The sequence below is a fragment of the Monodelphis domestica genome, chromosome 5 (genome assembly GCF_027887165.1).
Source record: "Monodelphis domestica isolate mMonDom1 chromosome 5, mMonDom1.pri, whole genome shotgun sequence".
Classification (NCBI taxonomy): Eukaryota; Metazoa; Chordata; class Mammalia; order Didelphimorphia; family Didelphidae; genus Monodelphis; species Monodelphis domestica.
Genome location: NC_077231.1, coordinates 80,966,826 through 80,992,992, shown reverse-complemented (window position 1 = coordinate 80,992,992; position 26,167 = coordinate 80,966,826). Strand labels below are relative to the sequence as shown.

At 39.1% G+C, this 26,167-nt stretch overlaps 1 protein-coding gene across 7 annotated transcripts in view; it reads right to left on the bottom strand.

Moving 5' to 3' along the window:
• NEDD1 (NEDD1 gamma-tubulin ring complex targeting factor) overlaps positions 1–3,235 on the bottom strand; it is a 63,841-nt gene extending 60,606 nt beyond the window's left edge. For 4 of the 7 annotated variants that reach the window (XM_007503247.3, XM_007503250.3, XM_001364563.5 and 1 more), the window contains exon 1: positions 1,205–3,235. The gene's annotated coding sequence lies outside the window, so the exon portion shown is untranslated. Of the gene's footprint in view, positions 1–292; positions 447–1,146 lie in introns of those variants that run through there. The other 3 variants (XM_007503249.3, XM_007503251.3, XM_056798676.1) reach the window with 3 other exon arrangements.
• Positions 3,236–26,167: the final 22,932 nt, after the last annotated feature.

Below are 26,167 nucleotides of genomic sequence, written 5' to 3'. Positions count from 1 at the left end.
AAATCACAGATCTTAGACCTAGAGCTGGATTGACTCTTAGGGATCATATAACCTTCTTATTTTAAAATGAGGAAACTAAGGCCCAGAGAGGTTGAGTTACTTGAGAAGCTAGGTAGCACAGAGAACTATTCTGAAACTAAAGTCAGGAAAATTTGAGTTCAAAAGCAGCCTTGAACACTTTTTTGTGTGACAAAAGACACTAATTCATTAACCTCTCTGGGTCCAACTCCCCTCATTTGTAAAATGAGAGGGTTGGACTAGTTGGTTCCACCTCTAGGATCTATGAACCTACTTTTCTGGCAAGTCACTTAACTTCCATGGGCTTAAGTGACCTCTTCTGTACAGTGAGAGAGACCTGTGCCTGGAATGCTCATTCTCCTCATCTTCCCCAGCTTCTTTCAAACTCCCACCTTTTACATGAGGCCTTTCCTGAACCCCCTCAATGCTGGTGCCTTCCCTCTGGGAGGATCTCCAGCTTATCCAGTTCATTGTTGTCTGAATAGAGCTATTTTTACTCAATAGCTCCTTGTGATCAGAGACTGTCTTGTGCAGTGGTCTGCAACTCCAGTGTTTAGTACAGTGCCTGGCATATAGTAGAAGCTTAATGTTAACTATTATTGTTATCCCCAGCAGTTAGTACGAGGCCCTGCACAAGTCAGTGCTGCACAAGTCAGTGCTCAAGACCTGTGCTGATGCCCTGGACAAATCACTTAACCCTGTTGGCCTCAGTTTCCTCATTTGTCAAATGAGCTAGAGAAGGACATGGCAAAACACTCTATAGTTTCTTTGCCAAGAAAACCCTAAATGGGGTTATTCAGAATCGGGAACAAGCGAAACTACTGAACAACAATAGCTCCAAGTGGCACTCCGGACCCTGGTAGTTTCGGCATTCAAGGCTTCTGCAGAACATCTTCGCAGAAAACCCGCCGCTGGGCTGGCGGGACCGACACCTACGAGAAGCACCTGTCAGTGCCCTCCCCTCCCCACACATATAAGAGTAGCCCAGGGAGTCGGGGAGGGAAAAGGACGAGAACGCAGCTGCACGGGACAGGAATGAGACTGCACCGCACCCCACCCCCCCACCGCCGCCAGGACCTCCAAAGCCCCGGAACCTTGGCGGCTCGGTCAGGGGAGAGGGGAACTCACAGGATGGGCAAGCCAGCAGGCAGGCACCCCCCTGCCGGGACCATTGCCCGGACCTCACCTTTCCGTTGCCGGGGGGCGAGGGCTAGGGGACCGGAGACAGTATCCGCTGTCCCGGACCCTGCTTCAGAGCGCTACTTCCGGCTCCCGCGCGAACCGGTTAAAAACTTCGCGGACAGGAAGTCCCGCCTCTTTCTCGAGCTCACGACTTCATTCCCGGGGCGGCGCGTTCACGTAGAGGGGGGAGCGTGCATGCGTGGTACTGACGTAACCAAGGTGGGAACGGGTCGGTCACAGGCACTGGGTCCTGTATGTCAGAGGTGATCGGGTTCAGTAGGTCACGAAGGGCTGAGCTGAGCAGTGAGAAGACGGCCGATATAGACAGTAGAGCTACGGGTTCGAGCTCCACCCTTTCCCTTTCTCCCCACCTAAGTGGCCTTAGGTCCCTTTTCCCACTTGGGCCTCAGTGTCCCCATCTGTACAATGTACAGGCCGGAGGGCCCCTGTGTGTCCCACAGTGAACAAGAATGTGACTGTTTTGGGGTGGGGGGAGAGAGGAGAGGATCTGTGACCTCCGAGGTCATTCTTAGGGAGTTCTCTATGAGGCCCCACTGAGAAATACCATGGGTAGCATTCAAACCTAAGACCTTCCTCTTTCCAAACCTGGCACCCCATCTACCATCCTAGACTTCCAATGTCTTCTTATTTTTTTAACCCCTTACCTTCTGTTCTAGAATTGCTATAAGTATTGATTCCAACGCAGTGAAGCAATAAGGGCTAAGCATTTGGGGGTTAAGTGACTTGCCCAGGGTGACATAGCTGGGAGGTGTCTGAGGTCATATTTGAACCCAGGACCTCCTGAAACCAGGTCTGACTCTCTTTGAGCCACCTAGCTGCCCCCAGAGGATTTTTTGGATTTTCTTTTTAAAACTTACCTTTCTATCAAAAAAATCAATATTTTCTATTGGTTTTAAGGATGAAGAGGGCAAGGGCCAAGTAATGGGGTTTAAGTGACTTGCCCAAGGTCACACAGTTGGGAAGTGTCTGAGGCCAGATCTCACCCCAGGACTGTCTGTCTCTATCCAATGAACCACCTAGGTAGCATCTACAATCATTTTTCATATCTTATAGAGTTTACTTTATCATGCCATCACCTCTTCACTCCTGGTCTATTTTGATAGCCTCTTAATTAGTCTCTCTCCACCTCTCAAATCCTACTGCAACCAAATTGATATTCTGATAGCACTGTTATGACCATATCCCTCCCTTGGTTCAAGAACTCTCTCCATAGTCAAGCTCTCATCACCTCTCACTTGGACTATTTTAATTATCCCCTAATTGTTTTGTTTTGCTTCTACACTCTCCCTTCTCCAGACATTCTCCCTATAGTTGCCAATATAATCTTCCTAAAATGTTGGTCTGATCATATGAATTCCATTCTTAATAATTTTCAGGTGGCCCTTATTGCCTTTGGAATAAAATCAAGTTAAGAAAGCATGTAAAGAAAGCCCTTCACAATCTGGCTCCATTCTACTCTTTTTCAAACCTACTTCTCCCTATTCTCTTCAGATCTTCCATGTTCCAGCCAGATGGACTACTTTCTATTGCCATCCTTAGTCTTCCCATCCTTTATCTCCATACCTTTCTTTGTCTAAACTCTCTCTGGACCCTCTAGGTCAGAAGTACACTGTAGCTTCACCTTTGCTCAGGCACCACCTCTTATAGGAAACTTTCATGATTCCTTTAGCTATTAAATCCTCTCTTAGTCCTTGAATAACCTTGCATTCACTTCTCCATACTTTTTATCTTTGGGGTCATAGTCCTGGGATCTTGCACATAGTATGGGTATAATAAAACTTTGGGGAATTAATTAAGACTGTGGTGTATCAGAAAGAGTACTAAACTTGGGAGTCAGGAAACCTGGGTTCAAATACCACCTGTGAAAAGCTGTCTCTACTTTAGACCATGTCTTTTCCTTTTTCTGGGATCTTCCTTCCTGGAAACTTCCAGCCTCCTAGCCAATCCCTGCCAGCTCTCTTGCCTGTGATGTCAGAGGCAAAAAGACAATCAGACACACCTGTTAGCAACCCCACCCCTTAGGATAAAACCTGGGTGTCTTCTTTGTGTCACTGAACTGGCTGGTTGTATGAGATGAGACCTAAGTGATCTTTCACAGTGTCATATAAGTTGAGTGACAGATAAAAGAGACTCTAGCAGGATCAAAGATTGATTCCTCCTTTCTTCTACAGATCAGGCCTTAACTCTATATCACCACCTGAGTTCTGATCATCCACACCCAAATGTCCCATTGGCATCACAGTCTCAGTAGGTTCATGTTTATCTTTATTCCTTCCCTAACCCTATTCTTAACTTCCCTTTTTCAGTTGAGGGAACTACCATCCTTCCATTTACCAATATTTGCAACCTGAGAATTATTCTCATTCATTTTCCCTCTGCCCCATATTGATCCAGTTATTTACCAAGTCATTTAAATGTTTACTTCCCAAAAAAAATATTCATAGCTGTGCTCTTTGTGGTGGCAAAAAGTTGGAAAATGAGGGGATGCCCTTCAATTGGGGAATGGCTGAACACATTGTGGTATCTGTTGGTGATGGAATACGATTGTGCTCAAAGGAATAATAAAGTGGAGGAATTCCATGGGAACTGGAACAACCTCCAGGAAGTGATGCAGAGCCAGAGGAGCAGAACCAGGAGAACATTGTACACAGAGACTGACACACTGTGGTACAATTGAATGTAATGGACTTCAACATTAGTGGCAGTGCAGTGATCATGAACAATTTCGAGGAACCTCCGAGAAAAACCACTATCCACATTTAGAGGAAACACTGTGGGAGTAGAAACGCAGAAGAAAAACAACTTATTGAATACATGGGTTGAGGGGATATGGTTGGGGATGTAGACTCTAAATGAACATCCTAATGCAAACAACCAACAACATGGAAATAGGTTCTGATCAAGGACACAAGTAATACCCAATGAAATTGTGCATCAGCTGCAGGAAGGCTGGGTGGATGGGAGGGAGGGAAATAATGTCATTATTGTAACCAAGGAATAATGTTCTAAATTGATGAAATAAATTAATTAAAAAAATAAAAATAAAGTAATCTTGGGCTACTAAAAAAAAAGTTTACTTCCCAATATCTCTTGCATAATATCCCCTTCTATCCACTCATAAAACCACTACTTTTCTTTAAGTCCCTATTAGCTCTCAGCTAGATTATTACAGGAGTTTCCTAATTGGTTCTCTCCACTTCCAGAATCTCTTCTCTCAAATCCATCTTCTGAAACAGCTACTAAACTAATAGTCTGATAGCCCTGGTATGACTATATCACTCCTTTGTTCAAGAAACTTCAGTAGCTTCCACTGCCTCTGAAATAAACTAGTGGCATTTAAAGACCTTCACAATCTTAACCTCAGGCTGTCTTTCTAGGCTAATTTTACATTGTTCTCTGTGACATACTTGGAGTTCAAACCAAACTAGCCTGCTTGCAATTTCTTGCCTATGGGGTTCCATCCCTTTGCCTTCCTGCCTTTGAAGAGGCCATCTCCCTTTCCCAGAATGTTCTTTCCTCCTGAATTCCATGCTTGGAATCCTTAGCTCCTTTTAAGGTGCACCATAAGTGACTCTTCCTTCAAAAGGTCTTTAGTTGTTAGTGTTTTCACCTTCCCCCCACCACTATCAGCAGTTGTTTTGTATTTATCAGTGGAAGTATAACAGCCTAGTGAGTAAATGAATAAACATCTCTATATACATGTGTATATAGAGAGCTGCAGCTTGGAGCCAGGAAGAAGTCATGCTTCTGACATATGCTGCCTATGTGACTTTGGGCAAATAACCACACTTCAATTATAGAATTTGTGAATCTTAAAAATTCTCAGACCCTACTTCAGAACACTTGGTTAAGACCATTCCCCATTTTAAACAATGAAGGGACTTAGATCAGGAATGTGAGACCTCTACTCCACTGCTACTTAAGCATACTTTAGGGGAAGATAAAATTGTAAACTCCTTGCTGAACAATGAAAAATACTTAACCCATACTTATAATAAGGCAAAAGTTCTTAAGCTGTGCCTGTTTTTAGATCTAATACAAAAGGGTGCTAAGTACCTATAAGGTCAGGCAACTTGTGAACTTGCAAAGGGCAAAGAGGTGAGAACTTACTCAGAGGTTTTTTCAGGTGTGAACTTAAAAGTTTAAGTCTACTCAGTTGTGAATTAAGAATGGTCTGTCCTTTGGAAAAACTTCTACTGTGATTGGTAGATGTGAGAACTTAGGGGAGGTGACATAGAAAATTCCCTTTAAAAGTAGGTCAAAAAGGAGGTCTCAAGAGATTCAGCTGGGAAAAGCTGAATTGGAGGAGGCAGCTGGTGTCTCTCTGAACACTAGAATCTTGCTTGGACAAATCTTGTGGTGAGTGAATAAAAGACTGACTGATCTCTCTCTCTTAGGGTTTTCAGCCTAGGCTGGCTCATGCTGGCCTATATTTTTGATTTGAAACCATGTTTTCGTGGTCTCAATTTAAGCCAAACACTCTTTTAACTGCCACAATTTATGGCAACAACTATTTTAAATGTCACAATCTGAAGTGACAGAGATAGCTCTCCAAACCAATGAAATCACGATCTCAGTCCCTGTCCTCTTCTCATAGATCTAATGTGGGAAGAGACTTCACAAGTCACCTCAGTAAAGATAGACTAATTTCATAGATAAGAAAACTGAAGCCTAGGGAGATTAACTAAATTACCCATGATTGCTCAGATTGGAAGTACAGGCCAAGATTTGAATTCAGAAATCAAAATCTTCTGATTCTAGATTCAGCACACTTCACTATGCCACATATGTATTTTTTTTATAAATTTAGTAGGTATGCCCACATTATCATTTCCTTCCTCCTATAGCCCATTGTAGTGTAAGGATAATTTTAGGGTTGTGACCAAATCTAAATTAATTTTGGTTGTCAGAGAATATCCCAAATAAAATACCCCAGTCAGTTTGGAGATTTATGGTGGTTTAATTAATATAGAGGGAAGGAATTAAGGAGAAGAGAGAGGGGGAAAGTATAGGATTTCTCCCACCTGGCTTGTGCCAGGGGGAGTTCAAAGACCTCTGCCAGGAGGTCTCTGAAGAAGATTAGGGGCTTTCTAAAAGGATAGTGTTTGGAAGGTAAAAGAGAAAGAATCAGCCTACACTCTGAGAGAGCTCAGTAAAGATGCCTCACCCAAACTAGGCTACTCAGCTTCCTCCAGTATGGCATCAAGGAATACTCATCGCTAAACCCAGACAATAGCAGCCACCACACCAAGATGTCGGAAACGCTCAGCATGCTGCCACTAGCCACCTCTCTGCTACCAAAGAGGCTAGAGAGAAAAAGTAATGCAAAGTTTTACATCACTCTCCTGCATCTCATGTGTACCAATGGTAGCTTAAACTTGACTTATGACAGCTCAGGGGTCTGTCAGTTGTTTCTGATTTGTCATTTGCTAGCACATGTTTGTCATAGGCCATCCTCCTAAATACTTAATCCTTAAGTATGGGTGTAGACATTCCTGTTTTTTGTTAGACTAAGTAGGGTGGAGTAATCTAAAGTTCACAGTAGAATGTGATGATTCTTGGTATTTGTCTCTATATCCCCATACAGTAGTCAATAAATACTATTGAATTTATTTTAAATTCCTCTGAAACCCATCTTATCAGTCCAGCACACCCCCTTCTTTGTCTGTGTCGCCTCTTATGATTGCAATTATGTTATTCTCTTTGTTGTGTTTGAAACTATGATACTGTTCTATCCTTTACTGTGGACCCCTTTACCCTTACCCTGTCACCCTTGGCATCTCAAATTAGATCTTATGCCTTTCTTGTGGGAGTGACACTGTAATTAATACAGGTGGGTTTCTTTTAACATTGATGACTGGTCTGCTTGTCTCTGGAAACCCTTTAGTTCCACAATAGGCTGGCATGAGGGAGAGCAGGGCAAGTCTAACCTAGCAGATGTATGACTCTGAACAAGTCATTTCCCTTTGTTTCCTTATACTCCTATATAATGTGATAATATCTACCCAGCTTCCTCATGTCAAAAATACCATCTTAATTCAGGCCTCTGTCACCTTTCATTTGAACTTTTTCAGTAGCCTGCTGTTTGATCTCCCAGCCTCAAGTTTCTTTCCTGTTCTTTTCTCCATACAATTGCCAAGTGGTTTTTCTAAAACTCAGGGCTTTGATCAGTTGTACTCTTCCCCACTCCCACATATATGCACACCTCACAAATTACAGTAGCATCTCTGGAATCAAATCTAAGCACTTACATGGAAATTTCTTTACATTCTGGTCCAGATAAAAAATGTCTAACTGTTCCACCTTTCCACTCCTTTTATTCTGAACTCTCTTCCTTGAGCTCTTTGGTATATGTCAGCTTTACAGTCCTATTCTCTGTGCCACAAACAGAATAATCCATCTCTCATCTTAATGACTTTGCGCTGGGATTAGTTTCTCCCATACTTGGGTTATTTTCCCTCCCCCCCTCCCCCTGTGCTCTTCTACTCTGCTCTCATATGCCTTGAATACATGCTGTGCATTCTCCCTTTTCACCTCCCCAATGGTCTCTCTCACTTTACTCCCTCACTCCCTCATCCCTAGAATGCTCTTCCTCCTCAGCTCCACTTCTTGGACTCCCTGGTTCCATTTGAAACTCAGCTCAAGGGCCACATAAAGGCTTTATTGATCTTCTGACTACCAGGACAGTCTCTCCCAAAACTACCTTGTACTCATTTTGTATACATCCATCTCTGTTCATTTTTTCTCTCTCCTATTAGAAATAGTAGTGTCTTTGAGGGTAGAAGCTGTTATACTTTTGTCCTCCTTCAATGTCTTAGCGGAGTGCTTGGTTACAATATAAGCACTTAAATTCATATTGTTTTCTTCCTTGTTGCCCTTCAGAAAGAACTGCTCAGATCAACTTTCTAGTTTTGATTCAAATACTAGTGTTGATTTCCATACTCTGCCTAAATATGAGCAGCTAGACAATGTTTTCTGTAAGTATTTTTTTTTAAAGAAAGATCAAAGAATGGTCCTTTCTCTGCCACTCAATGCTTGTTGGAATGGCAAGAGATTTTTTTATGAGCAAATGCAATTGAGTAAGACATGGGAGTTTTCCAAAGGATGACTTTGATATTTCAAATTTTAGAGAAAGCATTAGAAAACTAGAGGTAGCCAATGGAAATCAATCAATCAACCAACCACAAAACTTAGATGTATTTAGAGTAAATAAGAAGGCTGAACAGATAAATAAATCATATTTGAACTGCTGAAGTTCAGAAAAATACTAAAAGGGAAAGGGAAAAGATTTTAGTGAACTGGACAAAATATCTTGGGGAAAGCCTTCAGCCTATGATATGGTAAATTTGCTGATAGCCACCCTTATTATATAGCCTGGGAAGATAGACATTTGTACTTTCTATACTGCACTTTGATAACAGCCAAAAAATAAGCAAATAACCTAGAATCAAGGGTAGTATTTTTTTAAAAAAGCAACAGTAAATGTATCAGCATGAATTTCTATACATTTACCTTACTGATCTCTACAATGATATAACAGTAAACTGAAAACACTGAAATAATGTTCTTTATGATTCTATTTTTATGTATGGCAACTTTATGAACACTGGTCATCCAAAAATCAAAGATCTATAGTTGAAATAGAGATACCATGGTCAAACTCCTTCATAATATACAGATGAGGAAACTGAGGCCCAGAAATACTAAGTAACTTGCCTGAGGTCACACAAGTAGTAAGAGTCAAAAATGAGATTTGAAACCACATCATTTCACTTCAGAACTAGTGTCAGTCTCTCAAAGAAAAAAAAAAAGGATGTGATTGGATGTCTTAATTAGATGGGGAGAGATAAGATAGATATATCATACCTATTTTTAGGCAGAGTATTTTATTAATAAGGAAAGCCTTTATAGAATATAGGAAAATGTTGTCTTCCCCTATTCAAGTGTCCTCCTTGAGGACTGGGACCATATTTTTGCTTTATTTGATCAAATGAGATAGTGTATGTAAAATGTCAAAAATGTTAAGGTGGCATATAAATCTATTTTGTAATACTTTATCTTATAAAACAATTTAAAGTTCTATATGAATATAAAGTACTATTTGAAGCTCTGAATCCCCAGCTCTTAACACAGTGCCTAACACATAGGTAAATTCTTTTTAAAAAATATCTGTTGAAGAGATGGATACACTGTGGCATAATCAAATATAATAGACTTTTCTACTAGCAGCAATGTAATGATCCAGGACAATCCTGAGGGACTTATGAGAAAGAATGTTATCCACATCCAGAGAAAGAACTGTGGGAGTAAAAATGCAGAAGAAAAACAACTGATTGGTCACATGTGTCAATGGGGATATGATTGGGGATGTAGATTCTAAATGATCACCCTAGTGCAAACATCAACAGCATAAAAATAGGTCTTCATCAATGACACATGGAAAACCCAGTGGAATTGCTGCTCATTGGCAATGGGAGTGGGGTGGGAGGAGGGGAAGGAAAGAATATGACTCATGTAAGTATGGAAAAATTATTCTAAATTAATTAAAAAATAAACTTAAAAAATATTTGTTGACTGATGACCATTAGGGACTGGGAGAATACAAAGAAGCATAGCAATGCCATCAGAAAACTCACAGCTTAGTTGGAGAATCAAGAGACAAATATAATCATTGAAGTACATAAAGAATTAACAGTACAGTACAAAGAGATGCCACAAGGTAGCATCATTTTAGCATTGAGGCCTTGTTGCCATTGTTGTTCTTCACTTGTTTGCAGTTATGTCTAACTCTTCATGATCCCATTTGGGGTTTTGTTGGCAAAGACACTTGCCATTTCCTTCTCTATCTCATTTTAAAGATGAGGAAACTGAGGCAAACAGGATTAAGGAACTTGGCCAGTCACACAGCTAGTAAGGATCTAAAGCCAGATTTGGACTCATAAAGATATGTCATCCTGACTCTAGGTCTGGTACTCTATCCACTGTACCACTTAGATGCCTCTTGGAGACTTTAGAGACCATCTAGTTCAACTTCCTTAAAGATGAGGAAACTGATGCCTGGCGATGGGAAATTATTTATGCTGAAGGCCTCAAGTAGAAAGGGTTTACTGGCATAGTCAGTAAGTGTTGAAAGCATTCAAAAAAGGGAGAAGAGAAATCATGGCTAGAGCCATTAGGTATGAATCTGTAGAGGACTATTTTTCCTTCTGCTTTATCCCCAAAGCCTAGTATAGTGCTTTGCTCTTCATTGAAGTTTAATAAATACTTACTGGATTGATAGTAGTTTGCTGAACTTAGACTGGTGATCTTTGTCTCAGATTCTTCACCAATAGCTATCTAATAAAGCAACTAGTTTTAAGATGCTGACAACATTTTAATAATCTTTATGGCAAATCATTAAATATAAATGTTATCTCTCTTCACATTTAAATGAAGTCTTCAGCCTATTTTTACTCTTTTATTAAAACTGCTATGGATAGTAGCCTCAAGCAGATTACTTCAGTCTCAAAACTAAGTCACAGTAGGCCCAATAGTATTTTTAGCTACTTTGAGTTGTGGTGATGCTTCTCAAATAAAGATTAAAGATTGGTTCTAAATAATGGGGGGTATGGGGGGGAGGGTTGCATCCCATGCAGCAATTGATTTATTACAGTGCTTCAGGGAACTTTTAGCACAGTTCTGTACTCTCTAGACCTCTACTGAGAATATATTCCCCATATCCACACAAATTGCAGTCACAGAGCTATGATGTATCTTCTGAAAATAAAATTTAAATTGCTATATATCACTTATCCCAGTACCATGTCAGATTTTGATTCAATAGCATCAAGTCATAACATATAATTGGTCTTGATTATACTTCCCACCTATCTTTCAAAATATGAAGGATGCCTCTGACTTATTTTATGAATGTTTCAACTTTCTATTTTCAAAAAAAAAAAGCTCTAGAAGAAACTAGAAATTAGATGATCATAGGAACAATCCACCATCTGATGACCCTTCATAAGTTTTTCCCTTTTTAATTGCTATTTTAGCACATCTTTTGTGGGAGAGATTTCTTTTTCTGTTAATTTTCCAGCTGGAAAAATTTCACATTATTATATTTCACCTGAACTTTACTGAAATTTGTGGGGGAAGAGACTTAACAGAGGAGCTATTTTTGAAGGATTACTAACAATGGCATGAGTAATAGGAATAAAGCCACAGTTAGAGATGCATTAAGTTGTATATGGTCCATAGCCAAACAGGTGGAACAAGAAAATTTGTTTAAATAGAACTTGTTCATTTAAATGAATTCCCTTTCTAACACATTTTTGGATTCAGGAGTACATGATATTCATGTTAAAAGAAACAAAACTCCCATAACCAAAGCAACAATAGCATAGCAAACTAGAACCTTGCTAGAACATAATCATGTTCCTAATGTTTCAAAGGCATCACAAACCCTTAAATACTCTCTAAATCATTAAAGATTAAATTATTTTCACTATCATTTGTAGAAAATAATTTTGACCCCTACTCTTCATTCCAGGGTGGCCAATATATATTGCTTCAGTTAAATTAAAAAGATTCTTATATCAGTGTCAGTCTTTTTAGGCTATAAGCAGATATTAGGCTATGTCATGATGCACTTGCTTTACCACAAAAATGTCCTAGCTAGAGGTCCTTCACCCAGGTGGCTTGATGAATAAGTGCCAACATAGGGAAGGGGACCTCTGGACCTCTGTCCTCTGACATTTTCCTTTTACCCAATTTGGGGAGATAATTATTCAGTTGCCCAACATATGACCCTTTAATCAATGGTGGATATATATCCTGCCCATTCTGTTAGCAGAAATGCCCCTTATCTTGACTCTCTTGTGACCACTCATAATAAGTTTCCTCGTGATTTTAGGAGCCATCAGCTCTTTCTCATTTCCCTCTGTTGCCCAACTTTGGAGTGGGATTCTGCAGTAAGTACTGGAGCTGGCAATTTGGGATCACTTTGACTCCTTGTTACGTATAATACACATTATTATGTATAATGCATTCATAGAATCAGAGAGAACAGCTGGGAAAAAATCTAAAAGCTTGAAGTCCAACCCCTTCATTTTATAGATGAAGAAACTGAGGCCCAGAAGTTAAATTTCCTGCTCTTGGGTCCCATGGGTAGCATGACACACTGTGCTTTCACTAAATGATTCTCAATTATAATCCTTGTTGAGTTGACTATATGTGAACTGTTTTTAGATGGTTAGGAATTCTAACGTTTCCATTTTAACATGCATACATTTCCACCAAAAAAAAAAAGAAAGAAAAAGAAACTCTTCATAGTGATTCTTAATTCATCTTCCTTTGGGAGGAACTACGCTTAAACAGGTGATATGAAATGTTACAATTAAGGAAGTGAAAATAAAGTTGATCTTTCAAAGCATTACCACAAAGCCGTTTGAAGATATTGCCTCATTTAGAGATGCTCAGACTCTATCTGACTAGCTTTCTCATTCAACCCTCTCACCATTTCCCATCCCTGCAGGTTGCTTACAAGGTGGCTAGGGAAACCTAAACAGCAGTCTGAGAATTCCGTATGGCTAGGATGTTTCTATAGCAACAATGGGCATCCTCAGGATACTGTCTGGAAATTTCTTATATTCAAATAGTGGAAGGGCTATGGAAAAAAGAGCCTAAATATTTTCAGCATTTCTCTGCCTCCTCTCACTGCCTATCTGAGCTATCAGTCTGTACCAGACTAGCCAGAGCCTATAAAACACCTAATTAAAATTTCTGGCTGACCCAGTGTTGAATGACAACTCAGTTTATGATACTGATGGGAAACAAAAGGTGCATGGTCTCTTCTCCCTATGGCAAGTCCTAAGTCTATATAAAAGAATACTTTTTTTTTTTTAAATCAGGGACAGGTTTTGGAAAAAAAAAATACTTTGTCACTTAAATCAAGAAAAGAAAAGGAAGTATTCAGGTGGAATTTACAAAATGTACAGCAGTCAGGAAATACAGGGAACTTTCCTCCTAGGTGTACCTGTATGCACTGCTTGTATTAAGGTACATAAATACACAGTTTGGAAATGTGAAGAAAACTTTACCAAGGGCTACTTAGAAATTCTGCATGCCCTAGATTCAATGTTTCCTTGTTTCAATTCTGTCTGGGATAAGAGCAAAGTTGTATAAGATTAACATGGTTGCTTTCACATGGAAATATCAGTTGGGAAAAGGTATGTTTTTGTACCATGTGAAGTCTTGTTGACCCAAGAGAACAATATCCCACAATTCCCTTGCCAAGTCTTTCTTCTTAAAAAGACGCAACCTCAAGAGGTGTACAAAAGTCTGGCTTTTCCAGTGACATTTGGTTCATGATAATGTAAGATGGTATTTTGGCCAGTGGCTGAGGTAGGTGAACCTCAAATCTGATTATAGAGATTCCTCTCAATCACTGGGACCAAGATGACTGCTCCCAGGCCCATGTCTCTTAAAAACATTATCTGACTGATTTCAAATATTAAGATGTTTATTTAGTAAAATAAAATATAGGGCAGGTAGGAGGTCTAGGAAATTCCCTAAATGCTAGATATCTAACTGTTCCCAAAACCTACTGGTTCCTCATGGATCTGCTTCAATGTTCAACAAAGTTGAACCTCCTCTTACTTCCTCACAAACTAAAAATCCCAACCCTTCCTGCTTCAAGGGGCTTAACTCTCTAGCCACTCCCAAACAGTCTTGGTTTAAGAATAGAGTAAGGTGCTGGATCAAGGAAGGAGACCCTAAAGGCTGGATCACTCCAGATACTGGTCAAGCCTATGGAGGCAGTCTCTCAGGCTCTTCACTCCAATCAAGGTTGAGTTTCTTCTTTAGGCAGATCAAACTGTTGTTATATAGATCAGGCACTGCTAGAAATGTCTTTCAGCCAGACAGAAGATAAAATCACTGAACAGGCTTTTTCACAGGAGCAAGGATAGGCTCAGAGGAGACCAAGAAAGTCCAAGAGCTCCTTCCTCAACCTCACTCTCTCAGATCTCCCCCTCCCAACTCTCCCTGTGTTCCAAAGTTCTGTTAGCTTCTCATCCAGCCCTCTCTCCAAAATTCCATTCCTTGACTATCCTTGATTCTCTGACACTTTTTATTCTATGCACACTTCTTTATCCTTATTCTTTCTCTTTCTCTTTCATGTTAACCAGTTTCCCCCTTTCAATCAGCATCATCCTCTTTCTAGGCCCATTTTGAGGATGTCAACATGAAAGCTAGAGGTCCCCAGACTTGTAGCTTGGAGGGATTTGATGATCCCCAGGGTTAAACTATAAATAACACAGAACTATTAAATAGTCAGAAAAACCAAGTCTTTAATTAGGAGAGGGATAAATCCAGTATTTAATTCTTTACTCAGAGTCTGGCACCACAACTTTTTCAGGGTATAAACCCTGGACTGTGGGGATGTTATCCCTGGGAGTGTCACTATGCTAGATGATGACTGAGGAGCCATTAAAGTTGGGAGCTTAAATACCTTTCTAGGTGAAACCTGGGGGTTGAGGATTGTAAAAAAAAATCATTATTTAAATTGCAAAGTTTAAATTCCTTTTGAGAAGAATTTTAGGTAAAGAAGATGCTACCTCTCTGAATCCAGAACTGAACTGTTGGAGAAGCCACCATGAAGAAGCCTCCAGACCACAAGTTGCACAAAATTGAACTTTGGGTGTGGTTGATTGAACATTTATTTGTATGTATACTTTTATGCCAAAGGGGACTTCCCCCCTAACTGGCTTTTTGTCAATGTGTTCAGCAATTATTGGTTTTATTCTTTTTTCTCTTATCCTCACACTATTGCAATCTTTTAAGTTTATTATGTTTTTATGATCCTTTTGGGGAAAAATTAATTTTTCCAAAATGATCACACGGGGAAATGTAAAAAATAGACTCGAGGGTTTCTGTCCTAAAGTAATCTTAAGAAGGGAAGAGAAAGAACCTCCCATGCCAATGGGGTTCCCATTCCAATAGACTATCAGTAAGAAATTTTCCAAGTATGAAATATCCCAATGGTGAAATTTCCAACATTTATAAGTCTAAGGAAATTTGAGGTTTACAGGATGAGAGGGACAGTGGATTACAATGGTAAGAAAGGAAAATGGGGAGTTCCAGACAGGAATAACTGTGAGGGGCTGATGCTTTACAATGGACACAAAAGGGCTGGGCCATTTTGGTAAAGGACTTTAGTCTAGGGGGAGAAACCATTGGGACAAAAGAGATACTTAACATCTGATGGAATTAGCTATTTCAACCCAAAATACCAGGAGGTCTATTGTTAGCCTGAGACTAGTGAAGTAGGACTTTCCCTCAGGGAGGAACTCTCATGTGACAAGGTGAAAACCTGGGGTTTCTACCTCCAAACTAAATAAAATGGGGATAACCAAATCCCTCTAAGCTACAAGTTTGGGCACTTCTAGATTCCACATTGACACCAGTTTAGTTAGTTTGGAGTCAGAAACCCCAGGTTTAATCTCGTCACATGAGAGTTCCTCCCTGAGGGAAAGTCCTACTTCACCAGTCTCAGGTTAACAATAGACTTTGAGTTAGTTTTCTGAGCAGGAACTAAAATTGGCCATTTTATTACCCCTGAGCAAAGTCCCTTTAAGTGGAGAACGTAGAAAGAACAGAGCTATTCCCCAAATTTAGTTGAAGTAGGAAAAGTTTAAAATAGGGGCATTTTACCTTGTTAAGAGGTTTGAAAATAACATCTGTTAATTTGAGAATTTGCAGCAGAGATTCCAGTGTGCTAGTTTCAGTATAGGCCTAGAATTGCAGAATGTGTTTGGTCTCACAGTATTGTCAGAAGTTAGGAAAGAAATGATGGAGCTTAGAAGTAATCGTTAATAACAGAGGGTAGGTAATTTGAACCCTGAGCATGGTCAGAGAATTGCCATTTAAGGATGAATAGTAGGAGAAGATAATTGTAGTTAAAGGTGAATGAAAACAGTTTCAAAATCTCTAGCATTTCAACCTCCCCAAAGGGGTGTGTATGAGAAGTTTTTAAATTAAGGAAAATTAGAAGCATTTTTAATCTTGAGAATTTTTTGAGTTCATTTCAATATTGAAGCTTCAATTTGACTTTTTAAATTGTTTTGAAGCTGAAATTGTCATGGAGTTTTTAAAATATGATTTTGGGATTTTTGTAATAAAATATTCAATTAGAATTTTACTTAATGCTGGATGATATTTTAATTTTTGGCCACAAACAAGAGGTAGGGCCACTTCTAGATTTACAAGCCCTAAATAACCTGTGATGTGGATTTTATTTTTGTTTTTATATTTCTATAGTTTGTAGGGTTGCTTTTTTATATGATTATTTTGGTGGAGTAAGACAATCTTTCTGATTAAACATGTAGAGTACATAATTTTATCATTGATAAAGAAAAGACATCAATAGAATTAATAATATAGGATGACAGATTTTAAGGTTAGCAGTGTAGACAATCTTTGTAATGATTAAGTATATAGGGAGTTGATCAAGTCCTGTTAAAGAATACATTTATGGATTTCTCTTGTTTTCTCTTGCAGCAATGAAGTGGTCTGGTATAAAAAGGAGGAGTCTGCAGGAGGAAGGAAGTCTGTGGGAGAGAGGAGGCCAAAGGCATCATATTAAGACCCACCAGATTTGAAGGACTTAAAGACTTTGGGTGTTTGGGGTAATTGTTGTGTTGTCAAAATTAATTGTTAGCCTGAGATCAGTGAAGTAGGACTTTCCCTCAGGGAGGAACTCTCATGTAACAAGGTCTTGGAGGTTTCTGCCTCCAAACTAAATAAACTGGGCATCACCAAATCCCTCTAAGCTACAAGTTTGGGGACCTCTAGATTCCACATTGACACTGGTCAAACCAAGATAGTGGAATACCAGAAAGGAGTACAGCCAAGACTCTCAATACAATGCCACAAAATCTAAAAACAACTAAAACAAAAACAAGCAAACAACCAAAAGAAGAATCACAAGATTAAGTCCTGATCAGGAAGTCCAAGAAAAAAATCATGAGTCATATTTCCCACCCAGGTCAATGTAGGAAGATGGGCATAGAGTTCTGTGGATTCAGATATAATCAGGAGAACATAGTATACAAGAAATGAAAGAAGAGTGAGGGTAGGTTTTAGGGTAAAAAGAGGTACCAGACTCTTCACAGGAAGATCCCAACCTGGTACAAGGTACAGAAACAAATTCCCACTGGCAGTTCTGTTCACTACCCAGTTTCAGATCATAATTCCAGGAAATCAAGGAGGGGACCTGTGTCTAGAGATGATATTCCAGGGAGACTATGAGACTTAAACTTTGTATTAAGTAAGGAGCAAATTCTGAAGTAAATAGGTACTCACATCCTTAGCCCCCAGGTTTTAACTAGAAAGGTATTTAAGCTTTCCCACTTTAATGGCTCCTTGGAATTGTCCAATATAGGTAGGTTGGCTATCCCAGGGGTCAGTATCCAGGGCAACCAGAGTTCAATCCTCAGACTCTGTGTAGGCATGTGGCATGCAGCTATGTGTAGAGTCCTACTGTCACACTGAACCCCTTTTCCTTGAATAAAAAGTGACTTTTCTGATTATCTAATAGTTCTTTGTTTTTCTAAGTCAACAGATCCAAACCCATTAGTGATCAGTGTTTGTCCTGGGTAAGACCATTCTGGAAACACTGAAAGATTGTATGTCCCTAGTCTAATTTATCTTTGAGATGGCTCTAATGGCACTAAATAATATCCAAGAAAGCAGCAGAAAGACCTAAGAGGATAAGAAATCAGAACTCTAGAAGTGAATGTCTGGAGCATGTCTCTAACTTAAAATCCAAAGTCAGGACATAGTCTGAAAGAATAAGCAAACAAAAAAAGTGATATTGTAAAGAACTATTATGATGTCAGGGAATCTCAAGACACAAATCCAGAGGAGAATGACTAAAATATCTACAAGTAAAAAAATCAAAAGAGAAACTTAGCTTGGTACAAGTACAACTAGAATTCTTAGATGAAAAAAAAAAGCATTTTTGTAAAAAGCTAAAAATTATTTAAAAATCAAATAAGAGCACGAGAGGGAAACTGGAAAAAAGAATTGAAAACTATGTAAGAAAGACATGGAAAGAGAATTAACAGTAATGATGGTGAACCTATGGAACTGGTGCCAAAGATGGCACCCAAAGCACTCTCTGTGGACATGCAGCCACCCTACCCCTATCCCCCAAGTTGGTTACTAGAAAGGCAGAGGGATTCAGGTGGAGCTGCTTCCTTTCTCCTCTCTGTTGTGCCTGTTGACATTTTTTCACATCACCTGCCCCTCTGCCCAACAGTCCAATGGGAACACACAGGGGTAAGGTGGGTGGCTCATAGGCTGCAAAGCTGGAGGGGAACAGAGCACTTGGGCCACATCCCTCCCCCTTTCTACACTCTCTGAGGACATTCCTCATTTCACTTACCCCTCCACCCAGCAACCCAATGGGAGTGCTTTCTTTCTCTCCTGTGTGGAGTAAGGGTGGGGGTGGGGTATATCCAGCACTTGTTGGGGGACAAGGGCACAACACTTGGTCACTGGGGGGAGTAGGCACAGCACTCCATCTGAGGGGGAAGGGGCTGTCACTCCATGTCTAAAAGGTTCACCATCACTGGTGGATTACCTGAAAGCCATGACCAAGAGGATATACATTATATTTCAAGAAATCATAAAAGAAACCTATCTGAATCTCTTAGAATCAAATTAAAGTAAAAATAGACTCTATCAGGCAACTCTTGGAAGAATCCCCGAGAGAGTCAAAATGGCAGAGTAGAAGCACAGAAAACTGGAACTGCTCTGAGAATCCTCTCAGATAAACCATAAAATAAGTCCTCAAAACAAATATTGGAGTGACAGTGAAGCAATGATCCTACAGAAAAAAAGTTGGAAGGTAGGTAGAGAGGGTCTATTTCTCTGGGGTGAGAGGAGAGCACAGCCAGCAAAAAAGTTGTACCAAGAAGTACAAGCTTCCCTATATATTTTGCATCAATTCCTGTGAGCTCTCTCACCGGCTTTGGGAGCTCTCTGCAGTGTTGGAAGCTCTGGGTAGCATTTTGGCATGCTTGTAGCATGGTTTAGGTGAGGCATCTTCCCTGAATTACCTTGGTGAGTGGCAAGGCTGATTCCTCCTTTCCTTGACCTCCTGAAGATCACTATCCTCTTAGGAGACCCCTCATCTTGGAGGAGGCCTCATGGCTGGAAGCCAAGCTAGATTTAATCTTCTAAGAAGGCCCCTTGGCTGAGGCCTCTGAACTCCCTTTGACTTACTCCAGGCCAGAAAAAATCTCCTACCCTTACCATTTTCTCCTTCTTCTTAATTTCTTCCTACTATTGTAATTAAACCACCATAACAATCCCAAACTGACTTGAGTATTTTATTGGAATTGAATTTAAATCCCTGATGACCACTAATATAATATATTCAGTGAACAACTCTAATTTTGCCCTTAACAAGCATATCATGCCACAATGATCCCTTGAAGTTTCAAGCCCTAGAACAAGCCTTCAGTGAGGCCCTAAGCTCCAAGTCAAGTCAGTCTGCAGTACTTCTGGCCTGTGTAAGGCCAGAAAATGGTCCAGAGTCCCCACCCAGTATTGAGGTGAGACCCTGAGCCCTATCTCAAGGGAGCTCACAGTGCTCTGAGCCCTGAAAGCAGTCCATAGTGAAGACTGAATTAGCAGTACCTAGAGAAAACTAAATCAGCATTGAGAGATGGCCCACAGGACATCATACCACCTTGGAAAAATTGAAACTTGCAAAAATCCAGAACTAGAGGTGAGGGCAGCATCAAGGAAAAACTGATGTTTAAGAGACTACCTTCTCTACCATGAGAACAGAGCCCAGTTGTCAGCTAAAACTAAAAGTTAAAAAAAAAGTCTGAATCAAATGAACAAACAAAAAACAACCCACCTAAACATAGAATGTTATTATGGAAATAAAGAAGAGCAAGTCACAGACTCAAAAGGGAACAGTGAGATAAAAGCAGCAAAATTTCAAACAAAAATTAAAATTGGTGTCAGGCTCTGAAAGAGTTCTGAAAGGAATAAAAAAAAACAAATAAGAGAGGCAGAAGAAAAATAGTGAAGAGAAATGAAAATAATGCACAAAGAAAATAGCAGCTTATATAGAAGAATTGGTCAAATGAAAAAAGAGGCACAAAAATCCAATGAAGAAAATAGTTTTCTAAGAAGTAGAATTGAAGACAAAGCTATGGCTTAGTGGGTAAATCACTGAGTATACTACCAGATGAATGAGAGTTCAAATCCCCTCGAGGGAGAAAATCAATTTTGGGGGCAGCTGGGTTGCTCAGTAGATTGAGAGGTAGGCCTAGAGAGGGGAGGTCCTAGTTTCAAAAATGGCCTCAGACACTTCCTAGCTGTCACTTAACCCACTTAACCATTACCTAGTCATTACTACTCTTTTGCCTTGGAACCAATATATAGTATTATTTTTAATGTGAATGGTAAGTTGTTGTTTTTTTTTTTTTAAGTAGAATTGCTAAACGGAGAAGTAAGTTCAAAAGCTCACAGAAGAAAATTATTCCTTAAAAATTGGGAATTGGTTAAATACAAGCTAAGGACTTCATAAGACATTGAGAAACAATAAAAAATGGAAAAAACAGAAAAATTAGAAAAAATATTAAATATCTTATTGAAAAAATAACTGACCTAGAAAATAGATCCAGAAGAGATAATCTAAGAATTATTGGACTCCCTGAAAGTCACGATAAAAAAAAGCTACATTGTATTACAATACATTATCAAAGAAAACTGCCTTAATATTCTTAAATGAGAGGGTACATGAAACTACCAACCACCTCCTGAAATAGATTCCCAAATGACAACTCCAAGAAATATTGTAGCCAAATTCAAGCTCCCAGGCCAAGGAGAAAATACTGCAAATATCCAGAAAAAAATAATTCATATACCATGGAACCACAGACAGAATTCTACAGGATTTTGCAGCTTCTATATTAAAGGATCAGGAGGCTTGAAATATGATATCCCAGAAGGCAAAGGAATTAGGTTTACAATAAAAAATCACCTACCCAGTAAAACCGAGTACTTTCTTTTGGGGGAAAAATGGTGGTTTAATAAAATGGAAGATTTTGAAGCATTGCTGATGAAAAGACCTGATCTGAATAGAAAATTTGATGTCTGAATATAAGACTCAAGAGAAGCATAAAAAGGTAAACAAGAAAGAGAAAATTTAAGGGATTCAATAAGGTCAGACTGTTTCTATTCCCACAAGGAAAGATAATATTTGTAACTTAATTTTTTTTAATTTTTATCAGAGCAGTTAGAAGGACTATACATAGACAATGGTGCAGGAATAAACTGTTTAGGATGACATGTGCAAAAAAAATTAAGTGCTGAAAAAGAGGATTGCACTGAGAGAAAAGGGAAGAGAGTAAAATAGGGTAAATTATATCACTTAAAGAGGTACCCCAAAACATATTACAGTGGAGGGGAAGATGAGGGTGGTGACAGGAAATACTTAAACCTTATTCTCATAGGAATTGGCCCAGAGAGGAATTAATAACAACTCATTGTGGTGTAGAATCCTATCTTACCCTATAGAGAAATAGGAGGGGAATAAGTCTGGCAGTGGGGAGGGGAGTAATACAAAAAGGGGTAATTGAGGGTGTGATTAAAAGCAAAAATTTGTGAGGAGGGACAGAGTGAATGGAGAAAGAGCAAAGATAAGATGGAGGAGAATACACAGATAGTAATCATAATTGTGAATGTGAATGGGATGAAATCACCCATAAAACAGAAGCAGGTAATAGAGTGCATCAAAAACCAGCATCCTACCATATATTGTTTATAAGAAACACATTTGAAGCAGGGAAACATACACACAGTAAAGGTAAGGGGGTGGAACAGAATCTATTGTGCTTTAGCTGAAGTAAAAAAAAAAGTAGAAGTAGCAATCACGATCTCAGAAAAAGCTAAAGCAAAAATAGATTTAATTAAAAGAGATAAGGAAGAAAATTCCATCTTGATAAAAGGTAATGTAGACAATAAAGAAAGATTAATACCAAACATAAATGTACCAAATGGTATAGTCTCCAAATTTTAAAGGAGAAATTAAATGAGCTTCAAGAAGAAATAGATGGTAAAACTATAATAGTGGAGAACCACAACCTTCCCCTATCAGAAATTCATAAATCTAACCAAAAAATAAACAAGAAAAAAGTAAAGGAAGTGAGTTAAATTTTAGATAAGTTAGATTCAATAGGTCTCTGGAGAAATTCTAGGAAAAGGAGATAAAAAGATACACCTTCTTTTTAGCAGTACATGGTAACTGTACAAAGACTGACCATGTACCAGGTCATAAAAACATCACAACTAAATGCAAAAAGTCCAGAAATAATAAATGTGTCCATTTTAGATCATAATGATAAAAATTATAATCAATAAAGGTCCAAGGAAAGACAAATTAAAATTAAAATTATGGGAAACTAAATTATATAATTATAAAAAAAGAGTGGGTCAAAGAACAATTTATAGAAACAATAATTTCATTAAAGAGAATTTCATAAAAAGAATGACATGAGGAGACAAAATGTTAAAATTTATGGGATACAGCCAAAGCAGTACTTAGGGGAAATATTATATCTCTGAACACTGATAGATAAAATAGAGAAAAAGCAGATCAATGAATTGGATATGCAACAAAAAAAAAACTTGAAAAGAACAAATTAAAAATCACCAATTAAAGACAAAATTAGAAATCCTAAAAATTGAAGGAGAAATTAATAAAATTGAAAGTTAAAGAGCTATTAAATTAACAAAAAAGTCTAGGAGTTGTTTTTATGGGGGGTAATAAAATAGATTAGTTAATTTGATTGAAAAAAGGAAAGAAGAAAAATAAAATTACCAGTATCAAAAATTAAAAGGGTGAATTCACCACTAATGAAAAGGAAATTAAAGTAATCATTAGGGGCTATTTTGCCCAATTACATGACCATAAATCTAACAATCTAGTTGAAATGGAAGAATATTTACAAAACCTTAAATTGCCTAGATTAAGAAGAGGAAATAGAATGCTTATATAATCTCATTTCAGAAAAAGAAATGGAATGAGCCATCAAGGAACTAATAATTCCCTAAGAAAAATTCCCCAGGGCCAGATGGATTGACAAGTCAATTCTATATAAACTATTTGGCAAAATAGGCAAAGGAGTCCTACCAAATTATTTTTATGACACAAATATGGTCAGAAAATATGTTCAGAAAGGAAAAGAAAGAAAAGAAAAAATACTAACCAATTATCTTAATGAATATTGATGCAAAAACTTTAAATAAAACATGAGCAAAGAGACTACAGTAATATATCATGAGGTGATATTCACTATGATGAGATGAGATTTATACTAGGAATATAAGAATGGTTTAATATTAGGAAAACTATCAGCTTAATTGACCATATTAATAACAAAATAAGAGAAATCACATGATTATCTCAATAGATATAGAAATAGCTTACAATAAAATACAGCACCCATTCTTGTTTAAAATGCTAGAAAGCATAGGAATAAATGGACCTTTTATTAAAATAAGTAGTATTCTATCTAAAACCATGATCAAGTATCATCTGCAATGGGGATAAGTTAGACACTTTCCCAATAAGATCAAGGATAAAGGAAGGATGCCCATCATAATCATTATTCAATATTGTACTAGAAATGCTAGCTTTAGCAATGGGAAGAAAAAAGAAAATAAAAGAGTTAAAGTAGGTAAAGTATCACTCTTTTCAGATGATATGATGGTATACTTAAGGAATCCTAGAGATTAAAAAACTAGTTGAAATAATTAATAACTTAAGCAAAGTTAAAGAATACAAAATACAAACTTCCGGTCAAGATGGCGGCTTAGAGAAAGTTAACGTTCGGATCTCCGGAAACCCTTCCCTACTGAACTCAAACTATATGCTCCTAAGGCACCGAAATTCAAAACAAACAATAGCATAGACCCCAGGAATCCTCCTCCTGGACCTGGACCTGGATCAAAAGGTATGCCCCCCCCAAAAGCCAGAACACGAGATCACTCAGACTTAAGGGGTAGGCAGAAGGAAGGTCCCAGGACCCATCCCCCCCAACCCAGAGCACTGAGTCCGAGGCAGCAGAGGGAAACTCAGAGCCTCAGGGCCGACTATCCTGAAGGCCGCTTCCTGAAAACAAACTGACCCAGTCGAGGGGGCACCCAGACAGGAGGGAAACAGAGAGAGACAGGAGGAACCTGTAGCCCCCTGACCAGAACCTTCCATCTGAGTCTCACCGAAGGTCCCTGCCTCAGGGCATACTCAGTCTGAGGTTAATCCTATCACCAGCCCTCAGAGCTCCAGGAAGCCACGGCCCCTCCCCTCTCAGATAGCAGTGTCCTCTGAAACAACAGTAACCCTCAGGGCTGGCAAAAGGGCCTCGGGAGTCGGCTATTCTGAAGACCACATCCTAAAAACAACCTGACCCAGTCGCGGGGGCACCCAGACAGCAGGGAAACAGAAAGAGACGGGGGAGCCTGCACCCCCTGGCTGGATCCTTCCATCCGAGTCTCAAGGTCCCTGCCTCAAAGCATACTCAGTTCAACCCAGAGAAAGTTAATCTTATCAGGAGCCCTTGGAGCTCCGGGAAGCTGTGGCCCCTCCCCCCTCAGAGTGCTGGCTCTCCTGGCCAGCTAAGGCACAGAAACAAACACCCTGAGGAAAGGGCCTAGCCAGGCTCAGAGCGTGGAAGTAAGGCAACAAAGAAGCATCGGGCGGGAACTGAGGAGGGCAGTAACACTGAAACACCAACAATTCCTGGCTTCCCGGGAAGACAGAACAACAACTGCATAGAACAGATAATCTGCCTAGGGCTAAAACCTTTGAACACCAGACAGAGATAAGAAAAGCTAGTCCTCCCCACTCAGATAGAGATGGAAAACTCCTCAGAAGCACAAAAGCCCCCAAATTCCAAGAAAAACAAGAAGAAGGGGGCAACTTTTGACACATTTTATGGAGCAAAAATACAAAATACAGAGGAGATAGAAGAGGAAACACAAGCAAATGCTCCGAAACCTTCCAAAGGAAATGGAAACTCTCCACAAACCCATGAAGAATTTGAATCGGAAATGATAAAAAAGATGGAAGCCTTCTGGGAGGAAAAGTGGGAAATAATGCAAAAGAAATTCATGCATCTACAAAACCAGTTTGATCAAACTGAAAAGGAAAACCAGGCTTTAAAGGTCAGAATTAGGCAACTCGAAGACAATGAGCAGGTAAAAGAGCAAGGATCAATAAAGCAAAGCCAAAAGACCAACAAATTAGAAGAGAACATAAAATATCTCACTGACAAGGTGACAGACTTGGAAAATAGAGGAAGAAGAGATAATTTAAGAATAATTGGACTTCCAGAAAAGCCAGAAATAAACACCAAACTCGACATCGTGATACAAGATATAATCAAAGAAAATTGCCCAGAGATTCTAGAACAAGGGGGCAATATAGCCACTGACAGAGCTCACAGAACACCCTCTACACTAAATCCCCAAAAGACAACTCCCAGGATTGTAATTGCCAAATTCCAAAGCTTTCAAACAAAAGAAAAAATCCTACAAGAAGCCAGAAAAAGACAATTTAGATATAAAGGAATGCCAATCAGGGTCACACAAGACCTTGCAAGTTCCACTCTGAATGATCGTAAGGCATGGAACATGATTTTCAGAAAGGCAAGAGAGCTGGGTCTTCAACCAAGAATCAGCTATCCAGCAAAACTGACTATATACTTCCAAGGGAAAGTATAGACATTCAACAAAATAGAAGATTTCCAACTTTTTGCAAAGAAACAACCAGAGCTCTGTGGAAAGTTCGATATCGAAAAACAAAGAGCATGGAATACCTGAAAAGGTAAATATGAAGGAAAGGGAAAAGGAGAAAATGTTATCTTTTTCTTTTACCCAA